Here is a 22,854-nt window from a genome sequence, read left to right as displayed (position 1 = left end):
TTGGAAAGGCCAGAAGAAACCTAGAAAATTTAGTCCTGACAGACTTGACCTAAATACAGGGCACCAACAACCATCTACCTCCTGACTCCTTGTTTTGTGAGGGAAAAAAAAAGTATGGGTGGAGAGACTGAAAGCATTCTTCACTGGCAACAGTAAGTAATAAGGTGAGGACAGGGGTCATATCCATAGGATGGATCTAAATTAACACATAGATGCAGGTACAAATGGGAATTCATTTTATGATGAGGATGTATCAAGACAGTGATGGTGAATTAGGACAGCTTCACAGCCAGCTGGAGTAAAGAAAAGAATAAAGATGAAGCCTTTCCCAACTTCTTACAGCAAAATATAGTCTAAAGGATCAACCTGGAATTTTGCCAAGCAAAAGTGGATGGACACAGAGTCTGTCATACAGAGTGAAGTCAGAAAGAGGAAAACAAATATCATATATTAATGCATATATGTGGAATCTAGAAAAATGGCACTGATGAAATTATTTCCAGGGCAGGAATAGAGACACAGATGTAGTGAATGTACATGGGGACAGAGGAGAAGAGGAGGGGGTGAAGACTTGGGAGAGTAGCATTGACATCTATACACTATCATGTGTAAAGCAGATCACTGGCGGGAAACTTCTGTGAAATAGATGGCTAGAGGGAACTCAGCTTGGTGTTCTGTGATGACCTAAGGGATGGGATGGTGGGAGGGTAGGGAGGTCCAAAAGGAAGGGGTTACATGTATACATATGACTAATTCATGCTGTTGTACAGCAGAAACTAACACAACGTTGTAACGCAATTATACTCTAATAAAAAATAGCTACTCAGAAAAAATAAAAATATGAGTACATGTTATTCTGTCCTGAAGCACTCCTCCCAACATTTGGAAAGAAAGTGAATAACCATGTCAGTCATGTCCGACTCTTTGCCACCCCATGGACTATAGAGTCCATGGAATTCTCCAGGCCAGAATACTGGAGTGGGTAGCCTTTCCCTTCTCCAGGGGATCTTCCCAACCCAGGGACTGAACTCAGGTCTCCCACACTGCAGGCAGATTCTTTACCAGTTGAGCCACAAGGGAAGCACAAGAATACTGGAGTGAGTAGCCTATCCCTTCTCCAGTGGATCTTCCTGACCCAGGAATCGAACCGGCGTCTCCTGCATTGCAGGTGAATTCTTTACCAACTGAGCTACCAGGGAAGCCTGTTTGGAAAGAAATCCCTGCCTCAATGTCCATTTCTTAAACAGTTGTAACTGCAAGGTGAGCACAGAAGTCAAATGGAAGTATTACACTGGCTTATTGCACGTTTAGAATCAGAGCCCCTTTAAACTGTATTAACCACAAAGATGAATTTGTATTAACTGCAAAGATGACTCAGTGTTTCCCTGAAGTGAACCCAGCAAGGAAATAATTCTTTTCCTGCTGTATTTATGGTTCTGAAACACAAGCATGCATCTTTGTGTTTTTAGTTTTCTTAAGAGTATTCTTCAATCCTTAGAAAGCGACTCACGCTGTACAACTTTAAAAGATTTTTTTTTCCAAGAAACATAAGTTAAGACATAATGGAAAATACGTTTCTTGAATTTATGCTAATAGTTGCTAGAAAAACCCCCTGGGCCTGAGTCTTAGGGGATAAAATATCATGAACTCCCATTTCAGTTTTTATCATTACATTTTTATGATTGTGAACCTTCTTGATAATCTTCCTCTAAAACCAATCTTGACAATAACAGTTTCCTAAAAAATCATCTTATTTCATGAGTTTTTAAAAAACTTATTGGTGTAAAGTTTTTCAGATTGACCCTGAAAATTTTTAAAACTACTTCTGCATAGTTTATGTTAACATTATCTATTCCTAGTATTATTTATATGCTTACTTTCACTCTCTCTCTCTCTGTCTGTTTTATTGTTCTTTTAAAAATAGCATTTGACCTTACCAATTAGCTATCCTTTTCATTTATTTGTTATTAAATTAATTTCTTATTTATCTCCTTTCTGCTACTTGATTTAGGTTTTCATGTTATTCCACTTCCCACCTTTAGTATTTGAAATATTATGCAGCTGTTTAGTCACTTAGTCATGTCCCACTCTTTTGCAACCCCATGAACTGTAGTCCACCAGGCTTCTCTGTCCATGGAATTTTCCAACAAAGTATACTGGAGTACGTTGCCATTTTCTTCTCCAGGGGATCTTCCCTACGCAGGGATCAAACCTGCGTTTTCTGCTTGGCAGGCAGAAGCTCTTGGATTTATTTATTATAAATTTGTCCTTGAAGTACAGCTTGGGATGCACACCACTGGTTTTTTCATATAAGGTGCTTTTGTTTGAAGTATTTTGTACCATTTCCTTGGTTTTCTTCCTTAATGATTTTTAAGGGAGCTGCTAAGTAGCTTCAGTCGTGTCCAACTCTGTGCAACCCCATAGATGGCAGCCTACTAGGCTCCTCTGTCCCTGGGATTCTCCAGGCAAGAACGCTGGAGTGGGCTGCCATTTCCTTCTCCAATGCGTGAAAGTGAAGTCACTCAGTCGTGTCTGACTCTTCGAGACCCCACGGACTGCAGCCTAAGCTCCTCCGTCCATGAGAGTTTCCAGGCAAGAATACTGGAGTGGGGTGCCATTTATTTATTATACATTTGTCCTTGAAGTACAGCTTGGGATGCACACCACTGGTTTTTTTATATAAGGTGCTTTTGTTTGAAATATTTTGTACCATTTCCTTGGTTTTCTTCCTTAATGATTTTTAAGGGAAATATATCTTATAATCCTTCAAGGGTGTTTTTGCTGTTATTTGTTGTATTTTGATTTTATGTATTTTGTGTTCCCTTCCTGGTGGCTTGGACAGTAAAGAATTTGCCTGCAGTGTGGGAGACCTGGGTTGGATCCCTTGGTCAAGAAGATCCCCTGGTGAAGGGAATGACTATCCACTCCAGTTTTCTTGCCAGGAGAATTCCGTAGACAGAGGAGCCTGATGGGCTACAATACATGGAATCACAAAGAGTTGGACACCACTGAGAGACTAACACCACTCCCCAAAAACTTCAGTCTAACTGTGAGGAATGACTTCTTAGTCTAGTCAGGAGAAAACATGAAGCACACCCAAATGCAAGAGTATTGTACAAAATTCTGCCCTCAGAACTGTCAAGTCATCAAAAACAAGGGAGCTCTGAGAAAATATTCAGAGGAAACTAAGGACCCATGACAACCAGATCTGATGTGACGTCTTAGATGGAATCCTGGGATAGAAAAAAAAATATTAGGTGGGGAGTGGTGAACTTCCAAATAAATGTGGAGTTGAGTTAGGTGTAACGGAACCATACTGGCTCCATGTGTGACCAGCATACCATGGTGACGTGAGGTGATGAGCAAGGGAAACTGGATGGATGTTGTATGGGGCTACCCACACCAGCTTTACAACACTTCTGCAAATATAAAACCATCCTAAAGTTTGAAAGTTTGTTTTCATTTCAAGTTGAACAAACCAAAACAAAAACCTCATGGCTTGCCCTTCACTGGCCTATCACAGGTTCACATCCTTTCCACAGCCTTGATGGCCCAGCGTGGTTGGCCGCCCACCCCTAACTGTTGGACCTCCTGGCACTTGCCGCCTCACTTTGCTCCACCTGCTTGCCCAGCGTGAGGTCTGCTCTGTGTCCGAGTCCCACACAGCTCACTCCCTCACACACTGCATAGTTTACACCAGTGTAAATTCTTACACCAGTGCACACTTCTTCCACGAAGTGCTGTCTTTCTGACTACTTGATTTAAAAGTACAGCTTTCTCATGTTTCCACTTTATCCCCTTTTATTTTTTTCTCCATAACACTTAAATCAGCTCCATGTAAGACGCACACAAACACACACAAAATTGTGTAGGCATACACAATTTTCTTTATGGTCTAGCTCCACTCCTTAGAATATAAGCTGTCTTTGTGTTTCATCCACAGAGGTATCCCTAATACCTATCGAACATCTGCCACATCATAAGAACTCAGTAAATATCGATCAAGGACAATTAATCAGATAGGATCCTTTAGCAGTAACTCCATGAGACATAGTGACATACTGGGCATGATATATGGCAGAAGAGATGGCCAGAAGGGTCAGCTTTGGGGCCACTTCGAGTACCTTGGGCTTCCCCAATAGCTCAGTTGGTAAAGAATCCACCTGTAATGCAGGTGACCCTGGTTCTATCCCTGGGTTGGGAAGATCCCCTGAAGAAGGGAAAGGCTACCCACTCCAGCATTCTGGCCTAGAGAATTCCGTGGACTGTATAGCCCACGGGGTTGCAAAGAGTCCGACATGACTGAGCAACTTTCACTTTCACTGTCGCGCTTTGTGTACCTTGGGTTGAGCAAACACAATACAGATAGATTAGATGCAGGTTTTCCATGAATGACATGAGTGAAGGATGATCTGAGGCATGTTGAAGGTGGCACCATTTAATGAGATGGGAGAAACTTCAGAGGATGTTTGGGAGCACAGAGCTATGTTTGAAACATGGTGAATTTGACATGCATCTCAAACACTCAAATGGAGATGTTCCACAAGAGTTAAAGAGAAAACAAAGGATTCATCAAAGAAACCTTACCAAGTAAATGACAGAGACCAAATTATTAATTTAGTCAATAGGCCAAAATGGGTTAAATACCTCTATTAATACAAAAGTTTCTCAGTTCAGACTGAAAAACTGCTTTATTCAACTTGATGGTCTATAAAAGCAAGGCTATTGAAAACCAAATGATGAATAAAGGATAGTATAGAAATGTGAGCTAACAGAAAGATAGAATCTCAATAACGTCCTTTTAATAATTTTACCTCCTGGTTGGTGTTTGAGACAAAGGATAACCAAGTGGAAAATACTAGCTTTGTTGGACTCCAAGCCTCAGGACAGCAGAATCAACACAGACTGGGGACGTAAGGCAGCGGGGGTGAAGGTCATGGCTGCCTTTAGTTCTTGTCAGTGGCAGCTACCATCATACTTGATTTGAGGTTCCAGAGAATCCTAAACGTGGACACCCCAAAACCCTAAACACAGGACACTTCCTTCTTTGGTTGTAGGTTCTGGGATTGTAAGATGTATATAGTGGGAAGTGGAGTAGAGATGTGTTTGGGAGATAAAATTTATAGGAAACATGGTATTTACAGGGTATCTATTTATAATCTTAAACTCAATGCAAGAATTTTTATTTTCAGTGTCCATAGAACATTATGAAAATATAAAATTATGAAATTTCCATGAAGAATCTTCACATTTTCCAAAAAGTAGAAATTCTATAAGCACAGGTTTATAACTGCAACCAGCACTGACATTGTTACAAACATTAAACATACAAAGATGACAATAAAATCTAACCCCTTGGAGTTTGAAATAAAAAATATCGAAATTAATGAGAGGGACAAAAAAATAAACATTCAATTTAGTCTCCTCAGGAATAATAATGGTCAGAAAATAATAAATCCTAAGTCATGCCATGTGGCAAACACAGTATACAAAATAAAATTTATAGCCTTTTTATGAATAAAAATAAAGAACAAAGTCAAATGACATGAAATTGTAACCTGAGAAGCTAGAAGGGACAAATAGCCTAATAAAGGGAAAGGAAGGAATTAATAAAGATATATGCTGAATTTGGTGGATTGAAGACCAATAAAATTCATATATGAGTTCAGGTGGGGATTCTGTGAGAATATCAGGGAATTGGAGAAGAACCACTGGGATCAACCTAAAGGGTGCACGGAGGTGGGATGTGGCAAACACCATCCATAGAAACCACTATCCATGGCAACCACGACCCATGGCAACAACTGTGCAGTGAGCCAATGGGAACTAGGGTTCCCCACCAAGAGCCATTATGAGATAAGTTGTGTCCTTCCAAAGTCCCAGAAGAACCCCACATTCCTCCCTATCCCAGCCAGTCCCTGAGGCCATAATGGGTCTCAGTTCAGTGCAGTCGCTCAGTTGTGTCCAATTCTTTGCAACCCCATGAACCGCAGCACATCAGGCCTCACTGTCCATCACCAACTCCTGGAGTATACCCAAACTCATGTCCATTGAGTTGGTGATGCCATCTAACCATCTCATCCTCTGTCATCCCCTTCTCGTCCTGCCTTCAATCTTTCCCAACATCAGGGTCTTTTCAAATGAGTCAGCTCTTTGCATCAGGTGGCCAAAGTGTTGGAGTTTCAGCTTCAACATCAGTCCTTCCAATGAACACCCAGGACTGATTTCCTTTAGGATGGACTGGTTGGATCTCCTTGCAGTCCAAGGGACTCTCAAGAGTCTTCTCCAACACCACAGTTCAAAACCATCAATTCTTCTGCACTCAGCTTTCTTTATAACCCAACTCTCACATCCATACATGACCACTGGAAAAACCATAGCCTTGACTATATGGACCTTTGTTGACAAAGTAGTGTCTCTGCTTTTTAATATGCTGTCTAGGTTGGTCATAATTTTCCTTTCAAGGAGTAAGCATCTTTTAATTTCATGGCTGCAATCACCATCTGCAGTGATTTTGGAACCCGAAAACATAAAGTCAGCCACTGTTTCCACTGTTTCCCCGTCTATTTTCCGTGAAGTGATGTGACCAAATGCCATGATGTTAGTTTTCTGAATGTTGAGCTTTAAGCCAATTTTTTCACTCTCCTCTTTCACTTTCATCAAGAGGCTCTTTAGTTCTTCTTCAATTTCTGCCTTAAGAGTGGTGTCTTCTGTATATCCAGAGAAGGCAATGGCAACCCACTCCAGTACTCTTGCCTGGAAAAATCCCATGGACGGAGGAGCCGGTAGGCTGAGGTCTACGGGGTCGCTAAGAATCAGACACGACTAAGCGACTTCACTTTCACTTTTCACTTTTATGCATTGGAGAGGGAAATGGCAACCCACTCCAGTGTTCTTGCCTGGAGAATCCCAGGGATGGGGGAGCCTGGTGGGCTGCCGTCTATGGGGTTGCACAGAGTCGGACACGACTGAATCGACTTAGCAGCAGCAGCAGCAGCAGCAATATCTGCATATCTGAAGTTATTGATATTTCTCCCAGCAATCTTGATTCCAGCTTGTGTTTCTTCCAGTCCAGCGTTTCTCATGATGTACTCTGCATATAAGTTAAATAAACAGGGTGACAATATACAGACTTGACGTACTCCTTTTCCTATTTGGAACCAGTCTGTTGTTGCATGTCCAGTTCTAACTGTTGCTTCCTGACCTGCATACAGGTTTCTCTAGAGGCAGGTCAGGTGGTCTGGTATTCCCATCTCTTTGAGAATTTTCCACAGTTTATTGTGATCCACACAGTCAAAGGCTTTGGCATAGTCAATAAAGCAGAAATAGATGTTTTTCTGGAACTCTCTTGCTTTTTCCATGATCCAGCGGATGTTGGCAATTTGATCTCTGGTTCCTCTGCCTTTTCTAAAACCAGCTTGAATATCTGGAAGTTCACAGTTCACATATTGCTGAAGTCTGACTTGGAGAATTTTGAGCATTAATTTGAGATGAGTGCAATTGTGTGGTAGTTTGAGCATTCTTTGGCATTGCCTTTCTTTGGGATTAGAATGAAAACTGCCCTTTTCCAGTCCTGTGGCCACTGCTGAGTTTTCCAAATTTGCTGACATATTGAGTGCAGCACTTTCACAGCATCATCTTTCAGGATTTGAAAGAGCTCAACTGGAATTCCATCACCTCTACTAGCTTTGTTTGTAGTAATACTTTCTGAGGCCCACTTGACCTCACATTCCAGTATGTCTGGCTCTAGGTGAGTGATGACACCATCATGATTATCTGGGTCATGAAGATATTTTTTGTATAGTTCTGTGTATTCTTGCCACCTCTTCTTAATATCTTCTGCTTCTGTTAGGCCCATACCATTTCTGTCCATTCCATTTTTGACCTTCTGTCTGAGCCCATCTTTGCATGAAATGTCCCCTTGGCATCTCTAATTTTCTTTAGAGATCTCTAGTCTTTCCTAGTCTGTTGTTTTCCTCTATTTCTTTGTATTGATCACTGAGGAAGAAATAATGGGTCTAAGCTCCCAGAATCTTGGGTACCACTTCAGGAGGAAGAGGAGGGACTGAGCCTCTTGAACAAAATGAGAGAATCTTGAACAAAATGAACCAAGTTTACATTACTGAATTAGATAGAGAAATTATACTGATTTTGATATCTAAAAATGAATACATTGGGCTATAGGGACTAGAGAACTAAATAAAGTTCTAAATATACATATATTTAGAGCTAAACAGAACTAAAGAACTAACTAGATAGATAGATACATAAATACATGTATAGATAGATAGATGGGTTTCCCTAGTGACTCAGATGGTAAAGAATCTACCTTCAATATGGGAGACCAGGGTTTCATCCCTGGGTTGGGAAGATCCCCTGGAGAAGGGAATGGCAACCCACTCCAGTATTCTTGCCTTGAGAATTCCATAGACAGAGGAACCTGGTGGGCTATAGTTCATGGGGTCTCAGAGTCAGACATGATTGAACAGCTAATATATATATGTGTGTATGTGTGTAAATTGGTTTTCCTACCTATGTTAAGAGGTCCATAGGTTTCACACCCGCATAGATATGAGACTAAATGTTCAACTTCTATAATAATAAAGGAGGCACAATTTATAGTCTATGACAGTGACAGTTATTTAACCAAGATCTGTCTTCTCCACTTTCTCATGATTCACAGAGGCAGAGTCATATCTGTTTACACAACATTGTAGGTGAGGGATAGGGGATTCAGTAGTCTTCACTGAGCATGTGCTAAAAAAATTTTCTTAAAAAGGAGAGAAAGAAGGAGGAGATGATGAGGGAAGGAGGCAGAGACAGGAAGAGGAAGACAAAAGGAAGGATGAGAGGGAGGAAAGGAGAAAGGAAGGAAGGGGAAGGAGGGGAAAGGAGGGAGAAGCAAGGGAAAGAAGGAGATAAAGGATGGTTCTGTGGAACGCCATTTGGAAAACATGGATTGTGTTTTCTGAGGTCCTTTGCCCTATAAATATTTATGTTGGAACACTTGCATGTGTGTTACACCCAGGAGAAAGTGGGGTGGGGATTCTGGACTGTAGCGTGGAGCATTGGAATACTCGCTTAAGCATCTGGGGTGATGGAAGGAGCTTTAAGCCTTGACAACCACAGCTGATGGCTTGTATCCCAGTGACACAGTGGTGGGACCATCACCAGCCATATCTACTTCTCCTGCCCTCCATATGCTTATCCCCTTTCACAAGTTCTCTGCTCTCCCTTTCAGCTTATCCATCTCTATTTCTGAAATAGAAGTTCTCTAAATCATAACCACATGTCATCACTTTATATGCTCTGCTCATTCCTTCTCTCCCTCCCCACCTCCTTTTCCCTCACCTTGTTCTGCCTTTGCCCCTTCTTTCCTTGAACAAATATTTACAGCAAGTCAACTCCATGGCCATTCCTGGTCTGTTTCCCCTCATCTGCACAGATTTTTTCATTGTGTCTCTGTCCTTCCTGAATCTGGAGAGCTCCCAATGAAGGTCCTCCTCCAGATGTGGTAAGCCAGCCTGTGGAGTGGGGCAGTCACGTTTCTGGGCCTGAATATTAGGTCTTCATTAATCCAGGTTAGAAGTGCATTTGTGTTGGGGCAGCCCATAACATTTTGGCTCAAGACGTGCTCACGGTCAATTGACCCCTCTTGGGCGCTTGTCGGGGGCCACATTGCTGGGTTCATAGGACCAATCGCTGTCATGACAATGCTTAGATGAGGTATTCATCCCTCTTACAGTTTTCTGTGTAGCTTTCAGTTTCTCTTTGAAATCAATGAAATCCTTTGCAATCTCATGGTTTATTTGCCTATCAACAGAATGATGTGAGAATTAAATTTCATAGCCTGATAAAAACAGGACTTAAAGCGTTGACATATTTTATCCACCTAATTCCTTTATGGATTCTATTAGTTTTCCAATGCATTTGTGGAAACTCCAGGCTTTGGAAGGTAAAACTGAGGCCACTTCCAAGCAGAAGAGACTGAAGATGGGTGTTTCCCTCATTTTGACAAGACCAGTCCTGATTTCATATTTTTCCTATTTCAATATTCTGCATGAGATATGGGGTAGAAAAAGACAAAGGACTGCATTATTCTTAAAACATTTGAAAACCAGTAAATTTTACAATCCACTCCCTCTTGTTTACTTTGAAATGTTAAGGTCATCTCACATGTTCTAGTCTCTCTCTTCATGTGGGCTCGAGGGTGAGTTTTCCTTCTTCTCTCCTGGGTGAATCTCCTATTGATTCTCCCAGCTCCTTACCTTCCAACCTCTGCTGCATCTGCAGTTTCTTCCTCTCAATTAGCAGCATCCTCCTCTCAGCCAGTGGACTGACACTCATTCTACCCTGGCCCCATGCCAGGCTGCCTCTGCTTCCCCACCCACTAGCTCCCTCTGGCCTTTGAGTTGTATCTGATATTTGTGTTTCTAGTCCCTCTTCACCCTAGAGCACCACACCTACTTCTCCAGGCTTATTTCCTTGATCCTTCTGCAGCATTTCTTAAAATCCAGCCATCAGCCCTGTTCTCCTGCTGCAAGAGTCTCCCAGGAAACCCCTCCTCTCCCACAACCAAACCCACATGCATTACCACTGTCATGGCCCAGGTTTCAATGTTGTCAACGTTACTTGAATGCTTTACAAATTTGGGATAGATCCACATAACCTAATCCAGTCAAACTTGTGGTTTTTGGCATCCATCTATAACATATTAGGTTGAATCCCATAAAATTGCCATTTTGCACATCAAAAATGTACTGTAGCTTTGCAAGATGTTACCATTGGGAGAAACTGGGTAAGGCATCCACAAGCTCTTTCTGTGCCATTTGTCACAACTTCACATGAATCTGTACTTTTTAAATAAAATTTTTAATTAAAAAATGGTCAAATAATTTCATAAGATTCAACCTAATAGCAGCCAAAATAGTACAAAACAAATGAATTATTTATTTTCCCCTTCGGGATTTCTTCAGGAGCTACAAAGTGCTAATTCAGAGAGCCACACTTTATGACTGTTAAATAATTTATGAAGTAGAGAATTTTTTTAGGGATAATTAAACTTGTTCATACAGTAATTAAGTTCATACAGTAATAGAAATTCAGTCTTTACACAGTGCCAAATTCTTTTCACAAAGAGCTGACCTTAAAAGATTTTCACTTTGTTTATAAATACGTTTTTTTCATGTGTTACATAATTTTTAGAACAAATGAATCTAATGTCAATTGCATGACCTTGGACTTGTGTTTGGATGAAAAAATCAAAACAATTTATTTTTATTCATTTATTTGTTCAGAATTTAAAGATTAAAAAGTTGACCATGGATTAGGGGTCAAGCCATAGATTAAATGCTAAAGGGTCTTTAAATTACAGATCTCAGCGTAAAAGGGGTACTAAGGTCACATGACCTGGTTGCACATATCTTTTCTGCAGCTCTACCCCTTAAAGCATCCCAATCATCCTTGGGCATACCCAGCTGCTAGAAATGTGTTTTATTTTTCATAATAAGGTAGCACTTACACCTCTGAAACTTCATCTTCACTACTGTTAGTTCTATGCCTGAGTCAAAGAGACTTGAGTTCAGACTCTCTGTGTCAGACTTGAAAATAGTTGTGCACGGCCATCTTGCCCCCTTTAGTGAAAGTTGCTCAGTCGTGTCCGATTCTTTGCGACCCCATGAAATTCTCCAGGCCAGAATACTGGAGTGGGTAGCCTTACCCTTTTCCAGGGGATCTTCTCCACCCAGGGATTGAACCCAGGTCTCCTTTATCTTGACTCTTTTCCAAGCCCAGTGCTTCCTGGACTCCCAATCCTTCCTCTTGGGCATGACGTTATCTCTGCTGTGTTGGGTTCCTGTGTGTATTTGTTCACAGTAAACGCAGTGCCTGGAATCCCAGCTGCAGTCTAAGCATTCATCTGACCCCTCCATCTATCTAGACAGTAGATATAATTAATGAAGATCTAGATGATTGTCACCCTGACCAGCTTCCCTGATGGCTCACAGCTTTTCGGGTGGCTCAGTGGGTAAAGAATCCTCCTGCAATGCAAGAGACATCAGAGACACAGGTTCAATCCTTGGGTTGGGAAGATCCCCTGGAGAAGGAAATGGCAACCAACTCCAGTATCCTTGCCCGGGAAATCCCAGGGACAGAGGAGCCTGGTGGGTTACGTCCACGGGGTTGCAGAGAGTTGGACACGCCTGAGCACAGTCTCCACATGATCATCTCAGATATTCTCAGTTTGGGCATCCAAATTCACTGTTAACTCTTCCAACTCTTAACTCCAGAACCAAAATCCCCTTCTCCTCTTTCCCTTCTCCCCTCCACTTCCAGACCAAGTTTGAGCTCTGATAAGTGAAGAATGGCCAACAACACGAGAAAAATAACTCAGTTCAAACACGAATGTCATCAGTTGCTCTCACGTCCTCCAACACTTGAAGGAATACTGCAGAAACAGGTGGTGAAACAGAAAGCCCAATGGACCTGCACCGTCCCCTTGATCTGGTATGATTTTTCAGGTTCAGACTTCTGATTAGCAGAGAGAAGATCAAAAATCTCTTTGAAGGAAATAGCTAGTCTTCCAGCTCGATTGGAAGATGACAGGGATCATTCCAGAGTGTTTTTCATGGTGGGAGGGGAATGCCAGGCTTTCTCTCAAATTATAGAGCGAAGCAAACAGATCTTATTATTTCCAGACAAGCAATGAGGCAAATGCTGGACCAAGTTAAAGTTTACAAGGAACTATGTCATAAGGAAGAGAGGAGAGTAAGTGGTGAGAGTCAGTGTTGGGTGGCTGTAGCAGGACCCGTGAGGGCCGGGTACCCTCCCCCACCTGCCCAGGGTATTCTCAGATGTTACCTGGTGGGGAGCAGGGGACCGCAGGCCTGGAGCCTTCCATGATTCGGAGGGTGTGTGGGGCTCTGAGGAACTGAGCTCCTGTGACTGAGAAACTGAACTCTCGTTGCAGTGGTTCGGGGGAGGGGGAGGTTTACTCTTTAGCTGTGGTCCACGGGCTTCTCATTATGCTTGCTTCTCTTCTTGTGGAGCACAGGCTCTAGGGCCCTCAGCCTTCAGCAATTGTGGCGCACGGTGCTGCTTGGCATGTGGGATCTTCCCGGACCAGGGATCGAACCTGTGTCCCCTGAATTGACAGGAGGATTCTTGACCACTGCCCCACCAGGGAAGCCTTAGAAAAGAGTTTTATTTGAGCCAAACCGAGGACTAGCCCACGAGCCCACTTCCCAGATGACTCTGAGGCTCTGCTCTGGAGAAGCACAGTTTCCAGCATGGCTTTATATCTTGGCAGAACCAAAAAGCATCAGACAAGTCAGGGATCTATTTCAAGGAAAAAGATACACCTGCACAGCAAGTCAGCATGATCTTTCACTTGGGAAGGGAGTCTTATCCTTAAAGGTGGAGCAGCATGGGAGTCCCAGGAAGGCAGGCGTTTCATCTTTATTTTTGGATGCTCTTTACTTTTGGCCAATGCGTGCTTTTCTCTACTAATTTAAGCAAATGTGCAATGTATGTTTTTGACGGACCAAAAACAGGCTATTGTAGTTGCATACAATTCAAGTTAACTCGTGTATAAGACAGAATGACTTCCCTAGATCCCAACACATGAAAGTTCCTGTTATTATCAGCTTCCACTCAGTGTTTCCCTACAATTTCCCTCAATGCTTCAGCCCAAGCTCCACTATATAACTATATCTCTGAAAAGGTTAGATTTAATCTTAAGCAGCATTTGGAAGAGGCTTCCCTTGGGGCTCAGTGGTAAAGAATCCGCCTGCCAAGGCAGGAAACACAGGTTCAATCCCTGGGGTGGGAAGATTCCCAGGAGAAGGAAATCGCAACCCACTCCAGTATTCTCGCCTGGGCAATCCCATGGACAGAGGAGCCTGGGGGGGGGGGCGGGGGCTACAGTCTATGGGGTCATAAAAGAGTAGGACACAACTGAGCGACTAAAGAACCACCACCACCACAACAAACGTTTGGAAGGCATCAAAATATAAGCCGTTATCTAGGGACTTGAATTCTAACAAATGCTTCCTTTCTATCAGCAGGTGGCGCTGTTGCATGAGGCTGCGTTTCTTCTGCTGAAGTTCATCAGAAGGACCAGGTCTGAACCAGTGTATTTAATTCATGGATCCTATTTACAAAAATAGTAACCACCTTAACAGAGTGATGAAATGATCGCCCCTAACATGGAATACACCAACTCTGCATCTCTCCTGGTCGGATGCACCGTTACCTTAGCGGGTATTTTTGCCTAAAGTGCATAACCTGAATTTAACTCTTGAAGCTGAGAGACAGTCACTCAATATCCAGCCAGGACCCTTCAAAAATATCACAGTCGGGAAGCCAGAAAATGGTGAGTAATTGTTCCTGATTAAATGAAATTCAAGAGACATAACTAAATAAATGTCCTGTGTGGCCTATGGACCAAGAGACTGAAACTGCTATGCCAGACATTAGCAGTTAGTCATCCAAAGCTGAGTTATAAACCAAACAATAGTGTCATATCAACGCTGAATCTCCCAATTCTGGTCATGGTACTTTGGTTATGTAAGGGGATACATGCGCCTGGTTCTTAGGAACGGTCTCCTGAAGTACCTGGAGGAAAAGGACATCATGAAGTCATCTTTAACTTATTCTCAAATGTTCAGTTGAAAAAATATGGCTTGGATACTTTACATATGTCAAAATTATATCAAAATTAAAATTATGCAAGAAGTTATGTTTTCTCATTTCCTGGACCAGCTTCTCCTCCCAGCCGCTAAAACCATATACTCAAAGTCGATCCTGCAGAAAGCAGCCCTGTCCTCTGTTTCAGCCAGTGATCAGGTGTTTTAAGTTACTCACCATTGCCCTTCTGGCTCCCAGCTTGTCAGTGTCTTCATGGAAGACCCGAGGGGAGGTGTTACCTAATGATGTCATTCCTCTGAGATCTCATATTCTTCAATACACTTGTAGGTTCCCTTCCAATAATCAGTTCATGAGGACATGTTTAGGAAGTCTGATCAGAATGTGGAAAATCAATCCTGCTGTAAGCAGCACAGAAGCTTTAGAAGTCATCATTCAAACACTGTACCCGCCTCCCCACCCTCTACCCATCTTCAGAAGATGAAGAAAAGGAAAACGATAGGGCTTTGATGACTGTGTCAAGTTTACAGAGCCACTTAGTTGCAGAACCAGGTAAAATTGCCCAATTCCTGCCTTTGGTCAGGGACATCATTCCCTCCTTTTCTCCTCATGTTGGAGACACTGAAGGTGCAAGGTCAGGTGCCAAGGACATGAAAATGCAAAACAACCCAGTGTACTCCTGTCTTATAGCAAGAAATTCAGAATACTGTATTACGCTAACATAAACATATGTAAAATCTACCTCAATTTTCAAAATTTGAAAGCCAGCAATTCCAATCTTGGCTAGGTATCTGGAAAAAAAACAAACAAACACTAATTCAAAAAGATATATACACCCCAGTGTTCACAGCAGCATTATTTATAATTGTTAAAGTATGGAAGCAACCTAGGGCTTCCCTGGCTGCTCAGCCTGTAAAGAATCTACCTGCAATGCAGGAGATCCAGCTTCAATTCCTGGGTGGGAAAGAGCCCCTGGAGCAGGAAATGGTCACCCACTCCAGTATTCTTGCCTGGAGAATCCTGATGGACAGAGGACCATGGCGGGCTAGAGTTCAAGGGATTGCAAAGAATCAGGCACAACTGAGCAACTAACATAACACACGGAAGCAACCTAAGTGTCCATCAACAGATGAACAGATAAAGAAACTGTGGTACATATGTATGCAGCAGAATACTACCTAGCCATAAATTGGATGAAATATTGCCATTTGAAGCAGCATGGGTGAACTTATGCTAAGTGAAATAAGCCAGAGAAAGACAAATACTGTATGATATCGCTTATCTGTGGAATCTAAAAAATACAACAAACTGGTGAATAAAACAAAAAAGAAGCAGACTCAGGATCTGGAGAACAAACTAGTGGTTACTAATGGGGACAGGGAAGGAGGGCAGGGCAATATAGGAGTAGGGGATGAAAAAAAAGTTTATTATAGGATTCTATCTCACGTGTGTGAGATTTTGACAATTGTAAAGTACTATGGGATTTAATATTTCATTCCAAAAAGTTTTTAGAATTAAAAAATAATAACAAAGTAATACAGAAGAAAGGAAGCAGGCTTGAAAGACACTTTGCACTTGTCAGGACTTTTGGGAACTGTCTCCTGGGGGCTCCCCAGAAGCAGAAAATCTCTGTTTTTCCACAGTTAGACACCGAGAATCCCCAGGAACAATAGAGCTGACCAATGACTCAGTCAGCAGAGCAGCCTCTGGGATCATCTCATCAAGGCCCTGCCCAGTTTCCATGGCAGCAGCAAGAGTCTGTTCCGCTGCTAACAAAGCAGAATCCTCAGTGATCAGAGGCCTCACCTGCATAGAACCTCCAGGTGCTGGTGTGGCCAGGGACACACACATAGATGGGCCTGGCCTGTGGTTCCCCTGTCTGGCCCGAGGTGTTTAAAGCCTGGAGCTTGTCAAGCCCCGCACTTTGGAAATCCAGAGGGGCTCCCCTGTTAATCTTTGGGCAAATATTTTCTCTGCTCTGCTGGCTTCATGGTGAGTTACCGGCCTATGCCTCTGTGGCAAATTAATGGAGCCCAGTTGTCCGCTTGGTGGCAAGGGGACCGAGACTTTCCACCAGCAGGCAGCTTCTGCTCGCAGGGGCGGGGTCTGTCCTGGTACCAACCTCCCAGACGGGAAACGTGAATATGGTCCTGCTGCCTCTAAGGGGAGCCAGCCCAGGACCCAAGGGACAGGGCTGCTGTGGAGGACGAGGGTCCCTGTTTCTGCATGGGAGACCATGGAGCTGGCCCTGGCCCCTGCCTGGCCTTGCGTTTGCAGCACAGGAAGCTGCTTTTGCAGTCCCTACTGGAGACTCACTCAGTCTGAGAGGCTGACCACACGGGCTTCTGAACTGGCACACCTCACTCTGAGCTTATTGTGCGTTTTGACTTCACTCTGAGTCTGAAATGTCCTCTTATTTTCCACTGCGGGAAACCCTACACACACACACACACACACACACACACACACACCTGTCCTCCCTGCCCCACACCTGGATGTTGACTGGCTCAAATTCTCACTCCCTCACCCACCACCACACCCCTCCACAGCAGGAACAGGTCTTAAAAATCCATGCAAATTGTCCTCCCTCCAGGGGTTCTGCTGAGCAGGTGTGCTGCCATCAGAGGCAGCGTTGCCCTGAAACAGAGTTTAATCTGCATTCGCGACACCTGTTTCTACCATATGCCTCCCATGCCCACAAACTCCAGTACATTTGATACAGGAAAACGGGGAGGATAGCACGGCCATGTGTGTCTGCAAGGCCCCACAGTAGGAAATGCTGTGTCTTAGGTTGAATGAAAAGTGACCCTGTAGCAAGGACTTGGACACAAGAAGTTGCTTAGAGGCATGATCCCAGGACTCTGGAGAGAGTGACCTGGGGAGCCAGACAAGGAAGGAGAAAAAAGTGCCAGAAAGAGTCTGTTGACCTGCCAGGGGTGCTGGGCCTCAATCCCATGGATCCAAACACAGCTCAGAGCACACACACACTCCACACTATTGTCCCCGATGCTCTCAGTCAAAGATGCTCAACCTTACCCAGGCCACTGTTCCATATCCAAACCTCAAGGCTGGTCTCACTTGTGCCCTCCTGGGAGATACACTTCCGAACAGGTTGTTACCCTCCAGACTTACTGAGAACCCTCTTTTTTGATGCTCCTCTGGGTCCTCGGCATCCCTTTAAAGAATCCTCATGACTCTACATTACCACGTGGCCTTGTCGGGCACACAGGCCGTGTGTTTTCATTTTGATAGTCCCAGCCTAGAGCTAAGCACTTGGCTTCGGGAGTAGCCCCCAAGTGTCCGATGAATACATGGAAAAATGAATGAACAAGGCCTGATCATACTAGGCATGTGCATGTACAGTGTGACAATGGGCAACAGTCACGTGCTCTCCCCTTTTCTCTTCCCTGAGCATCTCCTAGAACCCGCACGGAGCCCCAGCCCCCGGCCACCCCAGGTCCTCCCAGCATCCCCAAAGCCAGATCTGAGAGGAAGAACAGAGGGGAATTCTGACTGTGCCTTGACCGGCAAAGACTTTACAAGTTCGACAAAATTGATTTTTCCAGGCCTGCATGGCTTGGCATAACAGCCAGACAGATTTTTATTGAATCTGGCCCTAGGTGGTTAGATTTTTGACCTTAACAATGTGGCCAATAGATTCAACCATGAATACTTTTTGTTTTCTCATTTTCACCACATAGGCTCACTTCCCCATACAGGCCAGTAGGTTCAGACACCCTGGTCCCTTCCCTGGGATCTGTGGTCGTCAGTAAGTGGTGGGCGCTTTTCTGAACGGCAGCGTGATGACTGGAATGGCAGGAAGTGCGGACCCGCTGGTGCTTAGTGGCCGTTTGTGTTTCTCAGTGGCCCCTGTAATTGGAAAGCTGTCTTGCCTTCCAGTTATGTGAAGGGTAATAAAAAAAAAGTTAGGGAAAGCGTATGAGTATAACAGCAGATCTAGACCACTAATATTTTGTAATTTTGCACAAATACAATACAGATTTCCCTCCCTCCAAATCCACTCAACTGTAGTGAATACTGAACAGAGAGAACTCAGAAAGCTCCACTTGAAAATCCAAGTACAAATGAGTATCTAATCTTGCTGTCCTTGAACATGATCCAGTCCACCATGAGCACCAATTCAATTAAGGCAGGAATCCAAGGTTGTTGTTTCTTCTGATGAAAAGCATTCATCAGGAGGATGAAAACAGCATGCCACAAGGAAAACGGGTCCCTTTTATAATCCGAGGATCCTACCACGCCGTCATGAGATTGTCTGCAGTGACCTCACCCACTCATTCACACGCTACTCTACCTATCTTTAAAAAAAATTCAAAAGGAAAGGAAAGAAATATTCTCCTGAGAAGAAGAAGAATGCAAAGTTACATTTTCTGGAAAGGAGAACACAATCTGAACATCCCCCTTGTTTCCAAAGGAAAACAAAAAATTAAAGCTTCTAGCCACAGCCTACTTCCTGTAGATTCAACAGAATGACATTATTATTAAAGGGATTATTTCTTGAGAATGAAATCAATCTATATAAATAGCCTAGTAAGTCATCTTTTATTTTTTATCTAGTTTTGGCTGTGCTGGGTTTTCACTGCTGCCTGTAGGCTTTCTCTACTTGTGGCGAGTGGGGGCTGCTCTCTAGTTGCCGTGCATGGGCTTCTCTTGCTGCAGAGACAGACTGTCGGGTGCAAGAGCTTCAGTAGCTGTGACACATGGGCTTGGTTGCTCCACATCATGTGGAATCTTCCCAGATCAGAGATAGAACCCATGCTTTCTGCACTGGCAGGCAGATTCTTAACCACTGGACCACCAGGGAAGTTCCACTTAGGATGTCTTAATGTAAGCAAATGGTGAGGAGGTTTTTTTGTTGTTTTTTGTTGTTGTTTTTTTTGTTTGTTTGTTTGTTTTATTTCACTTGGGACTCCTTTGTATTATGAAAAGTGAAAGTGTTAGTCACTCAGTTGTGTCCAATTCTTTACAACCCCATGGACGGTAGCCCACCAGGCTCCTCTGTCCATGGCATTCTCCAGGCAAGAATATTGGAGAGGGTTGCCATTCCTTTCTCCAGTGATCTTCCCAACTGAGGGATCAAACTCGGGTCGACTGCACTGCAGGCAGATTCATTACCATCTGAGCCACCAGGCCTTTGCATTAAACTTTCTTTAAAACACTCTTGAAGGGAACAGGTTACCTAGACCCACCCTCACAGTTCAGACTCTTGCTTGGGAGACAGCGTCTCACAGCCTGCTTACAATCACATACTTTTCCAATGTACCTCCAGCTTGTTTCAGTATTTTTTTTTTTTTCTTGCTACACAACTGTATGGCACGCAATGCAGTTACATAACTAAGCACAAAAACAGCCTGTATATATATGGTGCTTTGTCAATGATACTGGCCAGGGTATTAACATGTAATTTATTTACAATGTTGATGGAGCAAGAAATAGCCTCTGCTATTACTTATGCATTTGTTGATATTTGAGATCTTTATTTTTCTTAAAGTAGCAAACTTCTTTGCACTGATTTATTGCTTCCTTGGCTTTTTGTCTTCCAGGGCGGCACGTGGAACCTGGAAGGGTGGCTGTCTCTGGACAGCGGGCTGCTTCCTCCAGGTGTAAGTCTCTCCCTTCTGGAGGAGGCACTCTGGACCTCTTTGATTTCCACTCATATCTTTTCCAGAATGTTCCTTGTGTGAACAGAAGGAGGAGAAAGGGCCAGACTCCCAGGGCCCAAGTTTAGCTCTCGATCTTTACAAGCAAGTTTGTTCCTGCTCTCAGAACCAGCTGGAAACGGCCAAGATGAAGTATGACCCTAACATTTTTCTGGCAGTCTACAAGGTTTCTGAGCTTCTTTACTTAACGCACTTAGCATCTGGACCAGCTTAACTTTCCCGCGGCGATGTTTTGGATACTTTAATGGATAGGAAGTGCCTTCTCATTTTCTCTCCTTTGGGGGAACCAAGACTCCTGCACAGATTTTCCTCTCAGGTTTGAGTGAGAGGTCTCCAGTCAAAGCCAGAATTTTTTCCTCCTCTGCACATGCCGTGTGCCCAAGCCCCGGGAATGTCCTTCTGGGGGCAACAGAGGGCACCCTCAGAGGCCCTGTGCAGGTGGCAGGCGGAGACAAGGGCAGAAGATTAGACTTCCTGCTTCGTTATAATTATTTTAAAATTTATGATTCTTGTCCCTTTCAGTCTTGAAGGGGCATTCTTAAAAGTATTTTTCTTGGCTACCAGCTAAGGTTTGTTGAAAACTAAAGCCAGAGTTAGGGGAAAATTTAGAGGACAGGGAAGCGGATGGCCCCCCGGGAACAGTAAGCCTCATTTCCCGGCCTTGTACAGACACTGAAGGCCGAGGACCTCGCAGGGCTTGGAGTCCTCAGCCAGCAAAGCAATGGCTGGTGTTGACAGATGGACCACCAGAGCTCATGGTGAAGCCAACTGCAGTCAGATGCAGAGAGTTGTGTACGTGTGTATGTGTGTGCATGTGCATGTGTGTGTGTGTGTTTGTGTGTTAGTCACTCAGTCATGTCCAACACTTTGCAACTCCATGGACTGTAGCTCACCAGACTCCTCTGTCCATGAGATTCTTCGGGCAAGGATACCGGAGTAGGTTGCCATTCCCCTCTCCAAGAGATCTTCCTGGACCAGGGATCGAACCCACGTCTCTCACACTGCAGACAGATTCTTTACCATCTGAGCCATGAGGGAAGCCCCAGATGCAGAGGAGACTCTCCCCTATTTTACACGAAGACAGCTCCAAGATGAGGAGTAAAGGCAACTCAAAAAGTAACATGAAATCTAGTTTCTCCAAGAAAAATAAAAGCCTTAACAATCCACAAAGTCCCAAAACCAGGGGCCGGTATCCTATGTGGAGAGCTGTCCCATAGCGAAGACCCTTCCCCGAGGATGGCTCAGCCCCTGGAGCTTCTGACAGCTCTTTGAAAAATTCCCTGCATGTGAGATAAATCTCATCAACCCAAAAGCAGACTCTGAGGGAAAGATTCAAGTTCTGTCCTTAATTTCTCTGTCTTCAGTGTCAGGAGCAGAGCCATACAGCCCAGGGTTTATAGTTACCAGTGGAGCCCTCTGTCCAGCACAACCTGCTGTACCAGCTGGAAGGTCAAAGGACAAAGGGTAGCCCCGTTTCGGAGACTGCTCAAAAACTCTAAAATACTCAGGGGTGAACTGGATGGAAAGGAAAAGGAAAAAACTCTGTGTAGAGTGGAGTGGTGGGAAATTCATTTCCATAGGAAGTAGAATTGAATGACAGGACTTTCAAAAAAGAATGAAGCCTGCCTACTACCCTAGAACAAACTAGGCTGCCAGAAACTCATGTGGCTTGCGTGTCAGAACGCTTTTGATTAGAGTCTCATTGTAATAATTATAAACGTAGTTGGACAACTCACATCAATTCCTGCTTCTGTTATTTTAAAGATACAGTCTCTGTCACACCCTCTTAATTTTCAGAACAACATTCTCCTTGGCAAAATCAATGCGTTGAGTTTCATAGTTGTATTTTTGGATAAATTGTGGGGCAACAAATTTCCATATTGTGAGAAACTTCTCAATTCATGTTTATATTTTATATTTATTTTTATAGTGATGTTTTCTACTTTTTTTTTTAATTACAAAATGAGATTGGGCACATGAGAACTACTAGCATCTGGCTGAACGTGGTATACGCTTGAAATCACTCCCTAAGCTACACACAGATCTACCAGCAAAGGACAAAGAACTTACAATCTGGCCAGTCACTGGCTGAACATTAAGTTATGCTGAGCCATCTGTGACTTCTTGGAATCCAGGATTAAAAATAAAAACAAGGCAATGGGGGCAGGGGCAGCTGAGCAGTGACCTCCAGGCAACACACTTTGGAGAAAGTAGATTTTGTAGAATTAGTTCAGACAAACCATTAAACACATAAACTAACAAAACCAGCAATAGCAACAAGCCCCCAAAGAGGAGAAGGGATCACTACTGAAAATCCAGAGTTGCCAAAATTTAAGATTTTTTTTCCTTTTTTATTATTGGAGGCTAATTACTTTACAGCATTGTGTTGGCCTCTCCATACATCAGCATGAATCAGTCACAGGCATGCTTATGTCCTCTCCCTCCTGAAACCCCCTTTCATCTCCCACTCCATCCCACCCTTTTAGGTTGTCACAGGGCACTGAGTTGAGCTCCCTTTGTCACACAGCAA

The 22,854-nt window shown here is 43.5% G+C and overlaps 1 long non-coding RNA gene across 1 annotated transcript; it reads left to right on the top strand.

The window, feature by feature from the left end:
* The first annotated feature begins 16,355 nt into the window (after positions 1–16,355).
* LOC133259197 (uncharacterized) lies at positions 16,356–22,059 on the top strand. The gene is made up of 2 exons (XR_009740305.1): positions 16,356–16,635; positions 20,208–22,059. It is a non-coding gene; the product is annotated as an uncharacterized LOC133259197 (long non-coding RNA).
* The last annotated feature ends 795 nt before the right edge of the window (positions 22,060–22,854 follow it).

Source organism: Bos javanicus, chromosome 13, assembly GCF_032452875.1.
Source record: "Bos javanicus breed banteng chromosome 13, ARS-OSU_banteng_1.0, whole genome shotgun sequence".
Lineage (NCBI taxonomy): Eukaryota > Metazoa > Chordata > Mammalia > Artiodactyla > Bovidae > Bos > Bos javanicus.
This window is presented reverse-complemented; position numbering and strand designations above follow the sequence as displayed.